At 29.6% G+C, this 17,228-nt stretch overlaps 1 non-coding gene across 1 annotated transcript; it reads left to right on the top strand.

Annotated features, from left to right (window-relative positions):
• The first annotated feature begins 6,698 nt into the window (after nucleotides 1-6,698).
• On the top strand, nucleotides 6,699-6,780 carry TRNAS-GCU (transfer RNA serine (anticodon GCU)). The gene has a single exon. It is a non-coding gene; the product is annotated as a tRNA-Ser (tRNA).
• Nucleotides 6,781-17,228: the final 10,448 nt, after the last annotated feature.

The raw sequence follows: 17,228 nt of genomic DNA on the forward strand, positions 1-17,228 counted from the left end.
ACAAGGTTTTTTGGTATGTATTTGCTACTCACTTGCATTCAATACAGTTATAGAAGCCTGAAGTCTTAATTGTTGCCTTTTTATTTCATTCCACCACTGCAATGATGTGGGGGCAATTCTCCACTTGGTTTGGAACTTGTATGTTCATACTGTGAAGAACCTCTAGAGCTTGAGGATGCTCTAATTGGTACATTACACTGAAGTATTTAGACAATTGTGTTATCAATGCATTATTTGCTAGAGGTTGTTACTTTTTTTCCCCAAACTCTCCTTCTCATTTGTCCTTTCTTTCTGAATGTGATCTTAGAATGAGTTAGATTGTGTTATGTTGCTTCAAGTTTCAAATCCTTGTTATCATGCACCAAAACAAAGAATCTTTAACACCAAACACCTTCTGCCCGTTGCTACAGCTCGTGAGAAGGAGTGTTTAGGTAAAAAAAGTAACCACTTTTAACCTCTGCTTTTTGTCCTTGTCCCAGAAATTAAAAGCACCGTCAGATCCTGCAGCAGTTGCGAAGGTGTGATGTACTTGAACACAAAGACATTAAAAAGATCTTGTACAAAAGAAATAAAAATATTAAATTCATCCACAACCTTCTAAATAAGATTTAAATAATTTTGATATTATGTAGTTTATTATCGGGTGAAAATTTAAGGAGTTGGTGGCCGAATACAAGAAGTTAACGTATTGAAATCAATAGCTCCTCAAATATTAATATGTATGTGTGCTTAATTTTTAATCATCGAAAACAAGAAGAGAAATGGTGAAATATAAAAAACCAGATAAGAATAAAACAGTTTTTAACAGACACTCAGACATATAAAATCATAATTAAGAAGAAAAAAAATAGTGTCAACAAAGACACTCATGTTCAGCTTGGGTTGCATTTAGGGACGCGCATGGTTTGTTTTTTTTTTAAAAAATCAAACCATATTCATTTTAAAATTAATATATAGATTTAAATTTATAACTAAATCTATTATTTGGTTTAAAATCAGTTATAAAATCAATTATAAAACTGATTATGGTTAAATAACTGATTCTTAGATAAGTAATCGGTTTCAAAAAATTTAATTTTAAAATTAATTTTTTCTCAAAATCGGTTAAAATTTGATTATTTTTTAATATTTATTTTAAAAAAATTATTTATTCATAGTTTAAAAATCGGATATTTTTTAAAAATTGATTATTCATATTTAAAAATCAACTATTTTTATAAAATGAAAGTTCAATAAAAAAACATAATCAACTATAGAATTATTTTCTCTTGTGATTAAATTGAACATCTTCAACTGCTTATAATAATTTGTGATTAAATTTGATTTATTACTAATTTCATTAAGACTATCGAATCTGATTCATACTAGTTCAATAAATTGCTTATTATTAAAACCGTATAAAATACGAACACTTGAAAATTTCTTCGATCAAATTAAACAATTACTATACTATAATAAAACCGTAGAAAATACAAACACTTAAAATTTTGCTTCCAACACCGAGATGGATACCAACACCACCGGGTGGAAAGATGAGCAAAGTGTTGAAGTTGGTTTTAGGTACATTTTTCTCTAAAATATATTACTTCGTTATTAAAACATGTATAACTGTAATACATTTAAAATTATCTCCTACTAAGATTATATTATATGAGTATAAGAATCTAAAGCATTCTAAAATGATTTGCAAGTTCTATATGATCCATTAGTATTAATATTCTGCTGAAAGGTTTCAGAGCTACTGGATTGTTATTACCTCGTATTGTTGTCATAATATGTCGAAATAAAGTTAAGATATGGAAGATTATACTAACACAATTCAACAAAATAACAAGGAACAATCAACACATAGAAGCCTTCTTTGAAAGTCAAGGTCCTCTTAATCTAAAAAGATATAATTTCTCTAATATAAAGAAAATGAATAAATCTTTCAAAGTTAAACTCGAAGAAGGTGGTTATGGTTCTGTATACAAAGGAAAATTGCTCAATGGTTGTTCTCTTGCGGTAAAAGTACTTAATGAATCCAAAGGGAATAGAGAAGAATTCATCAATGAAGTTGCAAGTATATGCAAAACTACATTTAAAATTCATCCTTTAAAAATCAGTAATTTAAGAAATTATGTTTAAAATATTTAGTTTATCATATTTTAGTCTTCCTCAATAAATATTAAATATCTTAACTCATTAACTAGTTATCATACAATATGATTGGTTAGTAATAAACAATTGATTAAATGAAGTTAGTAATATTTCAATGAAGTTAGTAATATCTCAATGAAGTTAGCAAGAAATTGTCAGAAAACACTGCCGAAAGGTGGAAGGTCGGTGGGGTGATGACAAAATCAGAATCGTTTTGGAGTTTTGAGGATTTAGGATTTTTGGGAGTCGAGTGGATAAAATTCAGATAAAAACCAAATTTAAATATAAAACATAAGCGGGTATCCAACCGATTGATAAATAAACCGAATTATAACCATATTATTTTAACCGAATATTTAAAATTGATTTGGATTCGGTTTTGGATTTCAGTCTCATAACAGATTTTTTGCACAACCCTAATTTTATTGCATAGTCCATGAGTTCACTTTAAATTTACTCAATTTTCTCTAATAAGCATTTACTAATAAATTACATGTGTGTTTGATTGAGATCCATGGATCTAATTGTGTACTCAACCTCACGAGGATGATCTACAAGTCATGTTTTGGACTTAAGGCTTTATTTTAATTGATGTAACTTGATGTATTAAAGAATAATTTTATAATTCTAATATTGTTGCTGTAATTTAATTACGTAGTTCATTAAACTAAGTTGTAAACTCTGATGTTTAAATATAGTTACAAGTTACTTTAATGATGTGTATTGTTGATTTATAATACTTGTCTCTATTTGATTAAGGTGTATGGATTCAATTGTAAAATTATAGATAATTAGTAATGGGTCTTACAATATATATGTATGATAATTAGTATAATGTATAACAATTAAACTCTTTATGATAATTAGTATAAGAGAAAATAAGTCATCCTAAAATCTACTAAATCAAATATTTTTATTTGTTGACAGTCTATTAAACACTTAATAAAAAAAATAAGAAAAATTTGTCATATTTACTTAAATTTATTATTATTTAATCGATGCGTCAAACTTAAATGTGTAACAAAAACTCAAGTTTCGGTCTTTGTTACTCCGCGACCCCGTCTTCCATACATGAATCGGGTTCGAACCCGAATTGAACTCTAATCCCTTTTTCAATTTACGATTTCGAATTCACCGTTTGCTTCCGTTGAATCTGCCTTTGAAGAGTTCACTTGCGGCAAGTTATAGAAACAGGTATAGCGAGTTCTACAATTTACAATTTGTGCTTCTGTTATGAAGTCCAAGGTGTGCACAATTATCATAATTTATAGTAATACAACATTCTATTCAATGAGTTTGATTATGTGTTTGATATACTTAATCTAGCTAAACATTGTTTAACTTAAAATTGTGGATTGGTTGTGTTGTGTAATTAGTTATCTAGCAATGTAGTTTTGTGAATGTTTGTCGTAGTTAGCAAATTGCTTACTTGTTTCAGGAGCTATGTTGTGACTTAGATCTTATCTTTTTGGATTGGTTTATTTGAGATTATTTATTCGGATATTAATTGTTGTGACATATTCTTTTACTATGTCAAATTCGTTATTTAGAATAAAACATTATGATATTAAATTGCACGTTTTGCTATTTTTAAATAGTAATTTTTTTCTAAAAACTTGTATTTCGTACCACCTAAATTGGACTTGCACTCTCAAAATGTTAAAAATTCAAATTTATCCCTTTAATTTTCATTCAATTAATGGTTAAAAAACATTACTCCAAAATCTTACCCCCTCACCAAAATTTCTAGTAAGTATTTTTTTTCCTCAAAAATCCGATACACAATTTATAACTACTGTAAATTTCGGCACAAAATTTTCGGTAGTTACTTTATTATATTGAAAATTTGTGTCTTAAAATTTCTGGTAGTTAATTTTACATTACCGAAAATTTCAAAAAAATTTAAAATTTTCGGTATGTATTATTTATCTATTTATTTTTAAATTTTGTTTTGTTGAAGTAGGGATGGAAAAAAAACACCACCATTATATATAGATTTGACTGAAACATTCATAACTGATTAAATTTTTGAGTCACGAGAAGCTATCATATCAGAGGCAAGAGAGGTTGACCGACAAAATCGAGTAGCTGTTATCATTACTCGTTTGTTCTGACATAGAGACCGAAAAGAGATGAAGGAAGTCAAAATTAATTATTAGTTGTGATAGAGGTGGAAAATATAAGTCAAATAAAAGTAACTCAGGGACTTCAACTAAAAGGTGTGGATGTCTGTTTATACTTAGATCGAGACCATTAAAAAATGCTGAGAAGTATGTTTGTTGGATTCATACTCGTGAAGACTCCCATGTTGTAAGGGATATGTTTTGGATAACAAAATCAAATACAAGCTGTTGATTATGTTATTATTTTATGATGATGAGAGTTACGTAATAAGATAACAAAATCAATTATTCTTATTGTTTGTCAGTTTAAAACTAGTTTACACTAACAATGCACCTTCTATTTTCTCATATTAAAATGAATTCATACATATTTACACAAACATGTTTATTCTTCTATAACTTTTTTTTTCATTGAAAAAGCTGGACAATTTAGAAGTAACGGTCTGTTTGGATTGATTTATTTGAGTTTATCTATTGGACATAAAAACTTGTGAGATTGTTTGAAAGAGCTTATGAAAACAACTTATGATACAAATCTCATCATTGATACATCGTGTTTATATTTTGGGTTATTATGATTGTTAAGAATTAGAGAGGAAAAAAAAAAAGAAGGAAAATGAGGTTTAATTTGTGCATGTTTTGTCAAAAGAGAAAAAATGGGTAAACTTAGCTTAGAAAATTTGTCCGCAAGCTAGATATATCATCTTGTAGTGTGCACAAGTTTTGTGGTGTATTTGATTGAGATCCATGGATCTAATTGTGTACTCGACCTCACAAGATTTATCTCATATCTCTAATGAATTTGGATTTAATGCAGTAAAGACTGCATGTAGTTATGCAGTTTGAGGATCTGTGACTGTCTGATTGAGATTGGATGGTCAAAATTTAAAACTCTAATTTTATATTTGATAAAAATAATCAAATGTATTTGAAATTTGGACCGGTCGATCTCAATTAGATTGACAAAAGCACAATAAACTTAGCAGTTAAAGAAAAATTTTAATTTGCTTTCAATTTATTGCTGATACCGCTTAATAAGAGAAGAAGGATCCAAGATATAAAATTTATGCCTATATTTCATCTTTCAAGTTGAATGCTTGAAAGTTATAACCGAGGGGAAACTCTGAAGTTGATTTGAGGTGGTGACTAGTGAACGGAAATATGCGGATGAGGTTTAACATCGAGTTTATCATGGTTCATCTAATGGTAGAAAAAGATTGTGTATGGTGTATACTTATGTCCGTTGTGTATATTAGAATTAATCATAATTATATCACAAGTTTTAAAGGAAAGTCTAGTATGCAAAAGTGAGTTTCACAATGAGTATATTTGGTTGGGAGAAGAAAATAAGGAGAGAAAAAGCGTGAGAAGAAAGAAAAAGAAAAGAAAAGGTAAAGAGAAGAGTATTATATTTTTTAATCGATAAAAATATTATAAAGTCATCCGGTGTACTCCTTTTTTGGAGATGGAAAAAGAAACATACATATTTAATTCACTTTAGATAATTTTTTCTTAGTTTTTTTCTTTAACCAAAGATGATTTTTCTCCACTGATAAAAATTTCTCTACCATTTAGAGCTTAAGAGTCATTTTAGATAAACAACTTAATCATTTATAAAATAAATGCTTATTATGTAAATATTTATGTAAGTTATTTTTACAATTAAAGAGAAAATATAGTTAAATCATAGAAAGTTGTATTTATAAACTACTATTCTTGAAAGTTTATAGAATTTTATCTATAAGCTTATTCAAAATACTTAATCAAGGGATTAAATTAGTAAATAAGTTCATATTTTTGCTTTAATTTTTCATGATAAACTATTCATAAGTTGTTGATGCATAGAAGATTTCCTATTACAATGAAAATTTCCCATCACCATGCAAGAGGTGTGGGGTGGAAATGTAACTGTTCAAACGAATAGCAACTGCACCAAATGCCTCTAAGAAATCTGTTACAAAACGTGATTGTATTGATTTCATAAAATCAATTTTATACATTAGCATTTCTATTTCTTGTGTGTGGGAGGGCTGCTTTTTCATTTTATCTGCAAAATAAAATTTTATGCGCTGTCTCCAAATTTCGTTTTTCCTTCTAATTCACTTTTCAACGTTTTGCAACTGTATGAAAAGTGAGTTTTATTTAATAAAACTTGTTTATATTTCTAGCACAGTGGCAACAGATAGTAACCTTAAAATATCAGAATTTAAATTTTCTCAAAGAATAATTGTAAATTGAATATTAATGTCATTTTGGGTAATAAAAATAATTTTTTTTTTAAACATTGAATGAGTTAAAATATCATTAATCAAGAAGTTGGCGAACGTCGCTAAGTGTTTAAAGCAAATGCGTCAAAAAAATTGAATAGAGTTCATGCTGATTTGGGAAAATAATATATGCGTATATAAATAGTTTATCGAGTCAACTGTCATGACCGTCGCTTTGGCCGAGTGGTTAAGTCGTGTGCCTGCTAAGTACATGGGGTTTCCCCGCGAGAGTTCGAATCTCTCAGGCGACGTTTAGTTTTTATATTTTAGTAGGCTTAAAATAAAGGAGTTAAAAGGTCATTTTTATCTGTTAATTTTTTTTTAGTCGTTGGACACTGATTTTCAAATGTGTATAAGGAATCACTAATTTTTAAAAAGATAAAAATGTACTTTTGATCATCTTATTTTAAAAATAATTAAAATAAATGAGCAAGGAATTTTATATTTTAAAAAAAATTAGCTGACAATTTTTTTAAAGTCCACATAATTATAAAAAAAATTAATGTCACGTTAATGTTAACCAAGTCAAAATTAATGAACTATAAAAAAAATGATTTTAATATTTTTTTAAATTTTATTATTATATAATAATAATTATTTTATTATATTAGTTATAACTCATGATTTTTAAATTTATTATTTTATATATATGAATGAGTGCGGGCAAGGAAACCCAAATATGTCGTGGACGAAAATGATGACTTAAATTTTACACTCAATAAAAATAGGGGCATGTGCAAGTTTTCTCCTACTAGTTAGTTGGGTGTGAGGGTGAGAGAGACAAAACCCGCCTTGTTGCCATGTATATCTATTGTCGAAAGATACACATGAACAAACTTAAAATCAGAGACCAAAATTTTTAATAGAAAACATTTGAGAGACCATTGTTTGAAGAAAATTTTTAGAGTGCGTAAAAACAAAATATGGCATAATTATAGATATAAAAAAACTTATTTATATTTTAATGACAATAAACCTTTTGAGGGTAAAATGTTAAGTTTTAAGAATGTTGGTCTACTTATGTTTGCATGTGAGTTTTTGAACAAGAATCACATTAGTGGATAAGTTAGAAGTCATATCAATAAATGTAACGTATTCACTCAACAATGAAAGAATCATAGTAGCATCAGAAAATTACATTAGTAGCATCAGAAAATTATGAAGTTCATAATGTTATCTGAAAATTAAAAATGTTCTTGTTCATTGATGCTTTACAAGACTATGATTGAATTCATGTAACACATCTCATATTGATTTTTTGTTTTATATGTCTTGAAGATATGTTACACCAATACAAGATCAACTATGAGTGTTATCTATACAAAAGATTCTTAAGATAAGAAACTAAACATTCAAGGATGATAAAAGAAATGATATTGTCATATTGGATCGTCAACAACAAACATAGTAAACCCTTGCATGAGTAAAACGTACAATGAAGCTCGTACCTTGTTGTCACACCATTGCAAGTAGTGCACTATGTCAACAATGGCACAACAAAGAGTAAAACTTAGAGTTGAGGATGTCACTGGTTATTTTATACAATACGACATCAAAGAACGATCATCTCATGATGAATACAATCTTGTCTACACTGAAGCATCTCAAATACATTAAATGGTGATTGAATTTGGTGATTTATGGTTGAAATTTGGGGAGATTGAATATGAGTGATTAATGTTTAAAAATTATGGTGATTCATGTTTGGTGTGATTGATGTGTTCATAATTAATATTATGAATTTTTTAGAAGAAATTTATGCGTGAATTGGTGGAAAATGGATTTAATTCAATTTATGCGTGGATTAAATTTGGAGATGTGATTTATGTGTGTTTGTGGAAATAGAAATTGGATGGAAGAAATATGTTTGAGTATGTTGTGTGTTGTATTTGAAAAATCATTAGTGTTAAATGAGTATTAAAAATGAGGAATCTTTTAATAGTTGCATTTACTTAATGGTTTTGGTGAAAAGTGTTAGAGTATGCTCATGTATTTCATAGTACATGGTAACCGGATGGGCCATGGTGTTAGTGGTGACCGGATGGGCCACCAGATGATGCTATGTGATTTGTTGGTTCATCTTATCCTTACGGAGATTATTGCGTCGTGCTGATATGTGAGAGATTGCACTCTAGAATGTGCTAATCTGTGAGAGATTGCACTCTAGAAAACAGTGTAAGACATGTGATAGACGACACTTTAGTAAATCATGCAGGCTTGTGATAGGTGGCACCTTGGTAATTAGTACAAGACCTGTGATATGTGGTACAATTATGATTTACGCCCATTCGAGGAGGGTTTTGGTTGGAATTCCGGAATCATGCATTTTGGCATATACGCATTGTATTAGGGTGCTTGGCACGCGAGTCATGTTTGATATATTGTGATGATTCTATATAAATACTCAATTGTTATTTTTGATTGTGTCGTAATTGCTAAGTGTGATGATTGATTTTGTGTTGTAAGTGTTGAATGATTTCAAAACGTATTCAAAACTGAAAATCTGCATTTTTTGCAGTTGTATTCGAATACGACAACACATATTTTGCCACTGACTTGCACTATATTTGAATACGAGATTTCTGTATTCGGATACGACATGATGCTTTTTCCCACTAACATGCACTGTATTCGGATACGACAGGATAATTTTTCCCACTGAATTGTCATGTCTCGTATCCGACTACATCCTGTCTCGTATTCGATTATAGTTTTGCTGATTTTGCTACTAACTTATGAATTAGCACTGTATTCGAATACAAGGATGCTGTACTCGAATACGACAGTGCAGTTTTGTTAAAAACTTCATTTTTCAACTTTGACTTTGCATGTTTGACATATGAAAACTCTTTCAAGGAGTATACTAAGTTGAAAGGTTATTTTGTACATTTAAAATATAAATGTTAAGTGTTATTTGTTAATTTTGGTTGGTGACCCTTTACAATTATTGTGGAAATATGGGTTTTGCCCTCAGATGAGAACTAGGATCATCCTACTGGTTAGTACCTTGGAGATGGAAAGGTAGTTAGACATACCTGACCGAAGTTGTGTCAGGAGGATCTTGCGGGCATGGAGATCACCTGAGTTTTGTAGTTTTTGTAGCATGATCAGAATAGGTGGTTGTATAGGGACTAGATGTCTTTCTTTTGTGGTTGTATTTATTTCATTTTGGAAGACTATATCTATGTTTAAACTGTCTGATGACTTTTCTTTTGATGGGTCCATGCTCCACTTTTTGATGTGACGTGGGAAAAATCAAGATTCTTGGGGCAGTGCTTTTATGCAGGTGTCTGCCGAGAATACCCCAGGGGTATGAGCTATGTCTGATAGGTCTTATAGCCCCGATGTATTTTGTTGTTTAAATACTTTGGATATTTGTTTCAAAAAACTATTTCCGCTGCTTGTAAATATTGTTGACTTTTGTCGTTGTGTTACGACTTAAATATTTGATCCAAAATTATTTCTTTCTTTATTTCTGAAATTTAAGTTTTAGTTTTAAGAAAAAAAAGGTTGTTACAATACTCATGAATGATCTCTTTACTATTTTCCTCAAACATTGGTTCGAACAAATCTCCAACTAGGAATGAAATGTCTTTAGATCCACTAGATTGTCATGAAAGTCTTTTGACTTTAGTTCTTGGCTTTACGTTGTCAATGGCAACAAGGTGCCCCATTTTGATGATATTGTGGATGTTGAACACTGGTGCAAAGGAGGATACCATGTGCTCATCTTGTACAACTCCTCCTACTACCTATAGAACCTTAATGAGATGAGTCCTTATTAGCACAATTGTAATGAGTTTTGAGTAGGGTACAATCTCGATCTTGCCTTATCTAAAATTGATGATATAAGACCTCATATGTTGAAGTACCATGTTAGGAAAATTAGTCTTGATCTTCGGGAAGATGTTCCACATCAACCCCTTGTGGTATTTGTTGTAAGACCAATAATTTATTTATAGCAAGAATTAGGGCTTATTGTCTATTTGTGCATTTTGTTGTTTATTTTTTCATTTGTTTAATGTTTACATTGTTTGTTTGTGTGTAAATTTTTTTGTAATTGTTCTTTTTCGGCAAGTTAATATATGAACAATTATTTGGAAGTTTTACTTGATGTTATATGACTATGTGAATGCCACCAAAATTCAAACGGAAACTTTATATATCAACTGTAATGAAATTTGATCTCATTATATTTTTCTAAGCTAAGGAACAAAAAATTTATTCGCAAAATTATTGAAAATTTTTAATTAGGAGAATTATTTTATAATTTTTCTATTACCGAAAAAATTATATGGAAGTGATATGCAACTCATTTAAGAAGGAAATCAGAGACGGTGCAAGATGAAGTGACTTAAAGTCACAAAATATCTAGATATTTTTTTACTATATAGTAATACTTTATAAGGACCAAAATAAGTTATCTTACTCTCCCTTTTTGTATGGACTAGAATGTCTTGTGTAAGAAGGATTATATAAATAATGAGTTAGTAAAAGGTTGGGGAAATATTTTTGGAGGTCTGGTTAAAATTATTTATTGAAGAATAATTTAATCGAATTACGGAGGATTTATGATCAATAAATATTTTACGATATCTCGCATTTCTGTTAAATTCGTCAATCAATTGGATTGTGAAAATAATAGATAGTTTTACTAAATTAGAGCTAGAAATGAGTGATATGTGTAAGAATAATAAGATGATGTAATGATGTGTTTTAGGTTAGTAGTAATGTGAGACCATTTGTATGGATGTGAAGGGAAGGATGAACAAGAAAAACTAGAAGGACACATATATCTAAGGTGGGGCGAAAATCACATACATTTATTCATCTCTTCACTTTATTTGAGGTTCATTGAAAATATCAAGTTTATCCATGTTAAATGCCATAGTGGAGGCAGAAGAAATGTTACCGAGGGTAGAACAAGAAGCATAACTTTAAGCTATTAGAGAATTCATAAGGGTTTTAGAGAGGTTTCTAAGGTTTTAAAAATGGCAAAAGTGTGGGAAATACATGAGTAGCGTGTGTCTTGAGTGTTGGTGTTTTTGATAAAACATGTGACTTTTTAAAAGCAAAAAACAATAACTATCAAGCACACATTAATACACAAAAAGTGACACATGTCAGAAAATCACATAACTTATACATCTTTCTAGAAAATTGTTTATATATGAAATAAATTTAATTTTAAACGCCTAGAGGCAGAGAAAAATTCAATTAAGGTAGAGCATACATATATAACCAATTAGTATGTTTTACCAAAGACAAATACATACAAAGATTTCAACATCACTCTTTTATAAATTGAATGTTTAAATTTTTCTTTATAAAATTTCATCTGTCTTCAGCAAGATATTTTGTAAAAATATTTGTCCACTGATGATCAATGTCAACGGATTTAATGTCTAAAATATCCTTCTTGACATAGTCTCTTATAAAATGATGTTTAATCTCTATATATTTGACTCTTGAATGTAAATTAATATTTTTGGTTAAACATATAACAAAAGTATTATCATAATGATAGGAGTGTTACTCTCATTAATGTTGAAGTATTCTAGCTCATCCACAACACTTGAGTGTTGCAGTTGGCTGCAAAAATATATTCTTCTCTAGCTCATCCTGGTCTTTTCATTTCAAGCATAGTCACCATTATAGAAACCCACTAACCTGTACTCAGAGGATGGCTTACAATACAAACCAAGATTAGTAATCATTAATTATTTATTGTACACTACATAGGCTTTAGACCTTTCAACCTATCCCAAAAAGGTGCACTTTTGAGATCATGAAACAAACTTGCCAATATTCTATTTGGTGTACAAAATATAACATATGCAACCAAATTGATCAAAATATGAAATGCTAGGTTTTATTCTTTTCCACATCTCACAAGGTATCTTATTGAGAATAGGTCTTATAGAGATTATATTATGAATATAACATGTAGTGTTTACTACCTCTATCCAAAAGTGTTTTACATCATTCATTTCAAGAGTCATGTTGCATGCCATTTCCTAAAGACATCTATTCTTCCTTTGTACAATACCATTTTGCTAGGGTGTTCTTGGAGAAGAAAAATTATGTAGAATTACATTCTATTCACAGAAGTTTTCTAAATATTTATTTTCAAATTCACCATCATGATCGCTACGAACTATTGTAATGCAAAAATATTTTTCATTTTGTACTTGTTTGTAGAAAGTGGTGAAAACTTTATGTGACTCATCCTCGTGTTTAAGGAACAATACCCATGAGCACCTGAAATTATCATCAACAATAACAAGTCCATACTTTATTCTCTTACAAAGGAAGTCCTTACTAGACCAAATAAATCAAGGTGTAAAAGTTCAAGTGGTCTAGAAGTGGAAACAACGTTCTTTGAAAGAAAGGATAATTTTGTCTATTTTCCTTTGTGATATGCCTCACAAATAACGTCTTATACATATCTTAGATTAGGCAAAACTCTAATTAGATTAAGTCTTTTCAACTTTGAGATTAGTCTCAAGTTGGCATGTCCCAACCTTTTGTGCCAAATTAGTTATTCTTTAGTCACTGACATGAGACACTTTAATTCTTGTTTTTCTAAATTTGATAAATTTATTTTGTAAAAATTGTTTTTCTTATGACCAGTAAATAATACAGATCCATATGTTTGACTAATTTCCTTACAACACTTTTGATTGAAGACAACATCACAACCATTGTCACTTAAATGAGTTATGCTTAGTAGGTTATGCATTAGTCCGTTTACAAATAGAATATTTTTAATAGAGGGAAGAGAACGAATACCTATTGTGCCACACCATAAGATCTTAACCTTGTAATTTATTCCAAAACCTTCAAACCCTCCTTCCTTGAGGGTCAGGTGTCCGAACATAAACTTTTCTTCCGTCATGTTTCGTGAGCATCCACTGCCCAAGTACCAAGACTAGTGTTTCAACTTTGTTCCTAAGGATATCTGCAAGATATTTTATATTGTTCTTAGGTACCCACATTTGATTAGGTTCTGGTTTGTTCGTTCTAAAAGGTGTCTGGTTTTTTTCATGTTTTTCAGCATAGAACAAATTATCTTATTGAGACTTTTCTTTAATCAATAAAAGCAAGTAATTTCAAATAAGTTAAACTTTGAAGTTTCCATTGGTTCTTCAAAACCAATAAATCTTATGTTGTTTCTACTAACACCATATATCATAGAATTTTGTTTGCTTATGTCGTTGAATCAAAATTATCTTCTTCGTTTGAACTTTGAGTTTTAGAGGATGAAGGTTTATCTTTTTCATATAAAAACACAAGTCATCAAACTCATACAAAAAATGCACGAATTGTTCCACATTTTGAGTCTTAAGATTATATATTATATCCTTTTGACGATGTGGAGTATCCCAAAAAAAATGTCTTTATCAAATTTTGAATCAAACTTTCCCAAATTTTCTTTATTATTTAAGATGTAACACTAACATCCAAATATATGAAAATATGAGATATTTGGTTTTCTGCCTTTCCACAGCTCGTATGAAGTTTTGTTCAAAAAAATTCTAATGGATATTCGGTTTGAAACATAACAGATTGTGTTGATTTCTTCAGTCCAAAAATATTTTTCAATGTTTGCTTCACTCAAAATTGTTCTATTTATTTCTTGTAGAGTTCTATTTTTCATTTTAACAACTCTATTTTATTGAGGAGTTCTTGGACAAAAAAAATTATGTATCTCGTTTTCATCAAAAATATTTTTGAATAATTCATTTTCAAATTCTCCTCCTTGATCACTTCTCATAAAGATAATGTTTATTCCTTTTTCATTTTGAATCATTTTACAAAAATTAAGAAATGCCTCAAAAGCTTCATCTTTATATTTAAAAAATAGAACCCAAATAAATCATGAGAAATCATCAACAATTATAAATCCATATCATTTTCCACTAAGACTTGGAGTTTTGATGGGACCATAGAGGTCACTATGAAGAAGTTCAAGAGGTCAACTTGTTGAGACAATATTTTTTAAGTGAGAACTACTTTTAACCTGTTTTCCTTTGGCACAAGCTTCACATATCTTGTCTTTCTCAAAATTAATTTTGGGAAGACCTTTAACCAATTCCAATTTTGATAATTTCAAAATGGTGTTTAAAATTGTATGACCAACTCGTTTGTGCCAAATCCATTTATCCTTTTTAATAAACATAAAACAAGATTCAATAGGTAAATCATCCAAATATAATTCATACAAATTCTTTTTATCTAATCTGAGAGAAAAAGAAACACTTTACCTAAGAGTGAGTGTTTAACCTCACATATAGTGGGTTTAAAAATTACTTCACATCCACTATTACAGAGTTGGATAATACTCAACAAGTTATGTTTTAAACCATTCACATATTGAACATTTTCTATCTTGGCAGAATTATTTTTTTCAATAATACATGTTCCTTTAATTTGTGCTTTATCATTGTTTCCAAAAGTGATTGATCCTCCGTCCTTTTTCACCAAAGAAATAAAGCAATGCTTATCCCCTGTCATATGTCTTGAGCATCCACTATTCAAGAACCAAGACTTTCTTTTGTTGATCAGAGTATGTTCCTGAGTTAGAGTTTAAAAGTGACTTAGGTATCCATATAGTGTTGGGTCCTTGTTGGTTAATACTTCCTCTTGTAAGGATTTTATTTTTGTGATAGCATGTAAAGTCAAGGTGCCCATACTTACCACATAATGAACATCCTTTATTGATTTTGTCAACCGTTTTATTGGCATGACAATTTTTAATAATATGTCCCCGATTTTTTTTTTTTTTGTAAAAAGAACATTTTGTTGTATCATCTAATTTTTGAGTTAGAAAAAAGTTTTCATTTATTTTTTGCTTTTAAGAGCTTTTAATGCCAATACCTGCTTTCTCAAAAATTCCTTATTTAGAACCTATAATATTTTGAAAAGTCTCAATGGATTTAACAAAATTGGTAATGTATTTTTTTAGTTTTTCAACTTTTATTTTAAACTCCTATTTTCTATTTCCTCTTCTAGAGGATGAATTTTGACATTCTTTTTCTTAAGAATGTTTTTCTGCTCAAACATCTTTTTATGAGATTGCTGCAAGTCCAGAATGATTTTTTCATATTTATCATTCTTAGCTTGAAGTTCTTCATTAAGTTTCTTTATCTCATAAAGTTGATTTTTAAGAAAACTACATTTATGAGATAAAGTGTTTGAGTCATTTATCCTTAGAATTTTTCTTATCCTTTCTTGGACATAATATTCTTTTCTGAGGGACCACATGCTATTTAGTATAACAGTGAGTCTTGAAAAAATTTCATCAGTCATTTCCACCTCCTTCATTTTGAATAGAGATATTGTAGTTTTAAAATTTTCTTGAGACTTTTTAAAACTGTATCCTTTGAGAGAGGATATAATGTAGTTTTAGAAAGATAAATGTTTGTAGCTGAAATGTGAGTTAGACAAAATAATAAGTAGAGATTATAGAAAAGAAACACATAAATTTATATTGGTTCACCTAAAATGAGTTACGTTCAATTCTCACTAACTTGTGAGTTTTCACTATGGTTTAAAATGACTTGTCCTTTAAAGGAACTCTTTTTCCTTGTGTATGTTCTTAGCCTCACCAGGCTTACAATTTCTTTCTTCTTTATTCACAATTATCAACAAGTTTGTAATAACTTGAGGATATACAAATTTTGAGAGCACTGATAAGTGTATGATTCTTTCTCTCTAATAAATTTTTTAAGAGGATACCTTCAAAGGTATAGTTAAGAACAATAGAAAGTATTAGGAGAGGATGAGTGTGAACTTCTCACATTTTAGTATTTATTTTTTGTATGAGTTGTTTTGTTGAATGAAGATGAGATAGTCTCAATTTATAGAGGTGATGGTGCTTCAAAATAGGAGAAAAAGTACAAAGTGTTTGTTGGTAGCTTAGATGATTGCCTATGGTCTTTATTAGTAATTTCAAAAATGCTTCAGATGTCCTTGTAGGAAGAAAGTTTGAGAGGACGAGTTTTTCAGTCCATCCTTGAATATGAGGTTTAAGTTTTCATTAAGTCTGATGTGACTTGTGCTTTTCGACTTTTTCCTTTTCCAACAACTGTATGTCCTGCCTTTTTAGTCAAGGACATCACTTTTTGTACTTTGGTACTTTTACTCCTTTTCCATGTTCGAGGATGAAAAGAAATAAAAGTTCATCCTCTCTTCTGTTTAGTTTATCCTCTAACATATAGGACATGCATTCATCCTTATGTTTCAGCATTCATTGTCTTCTTACATAGATTCATCTTCTTTAGTTTTTTGACGTGCATTCATCCTCTCTTCAGCATTGTATATCCTTTATCTTATAGGTCACAATTTCATCATCCACTTGTTTATCCTCTAATATAGAGGACAAGTTAAAATGTGTAAAATACACTTCATTTGATCAAGAAGGTGAGCACAACTTAGATAACACAAATAATCAGAATCATTGAAACAATTTTTTTTTTATCATCAATTGTCCCCACAAAATAATTTTTGTTATCATCAAAACAATTAAGGTTCATTGTTCTTTAACCTAACTTGGTTCTAACACTGAGAACCTTCTTTACTCAACAAAATAGTGGAAAATATCACAGAGGTGTGGGGACTACAAGTGAACTAAGTTCAATGGTGAACCAGGATAATTTTACTTTGTTATTCTCTCTTAAGTAATTTTGTTTAAAGT

Source organism: Cicer arietinum, chromosome 7 (genome assembly GCF_000331145.2).
Source record: "Cicer arietinum cultivar CDC Frontier isolate Library 1 chromosome 7, Cicar.CDCFrontier_v2.0, whole genome shotgun sequence".
In the NCBI taxonomy this organism is placed as follows: Eukaryota; Viridiplantae; Streptophyta; class Magnoliopsida; order Fabales; family Fabaceae; genus Cicer; species Cicer arietinum.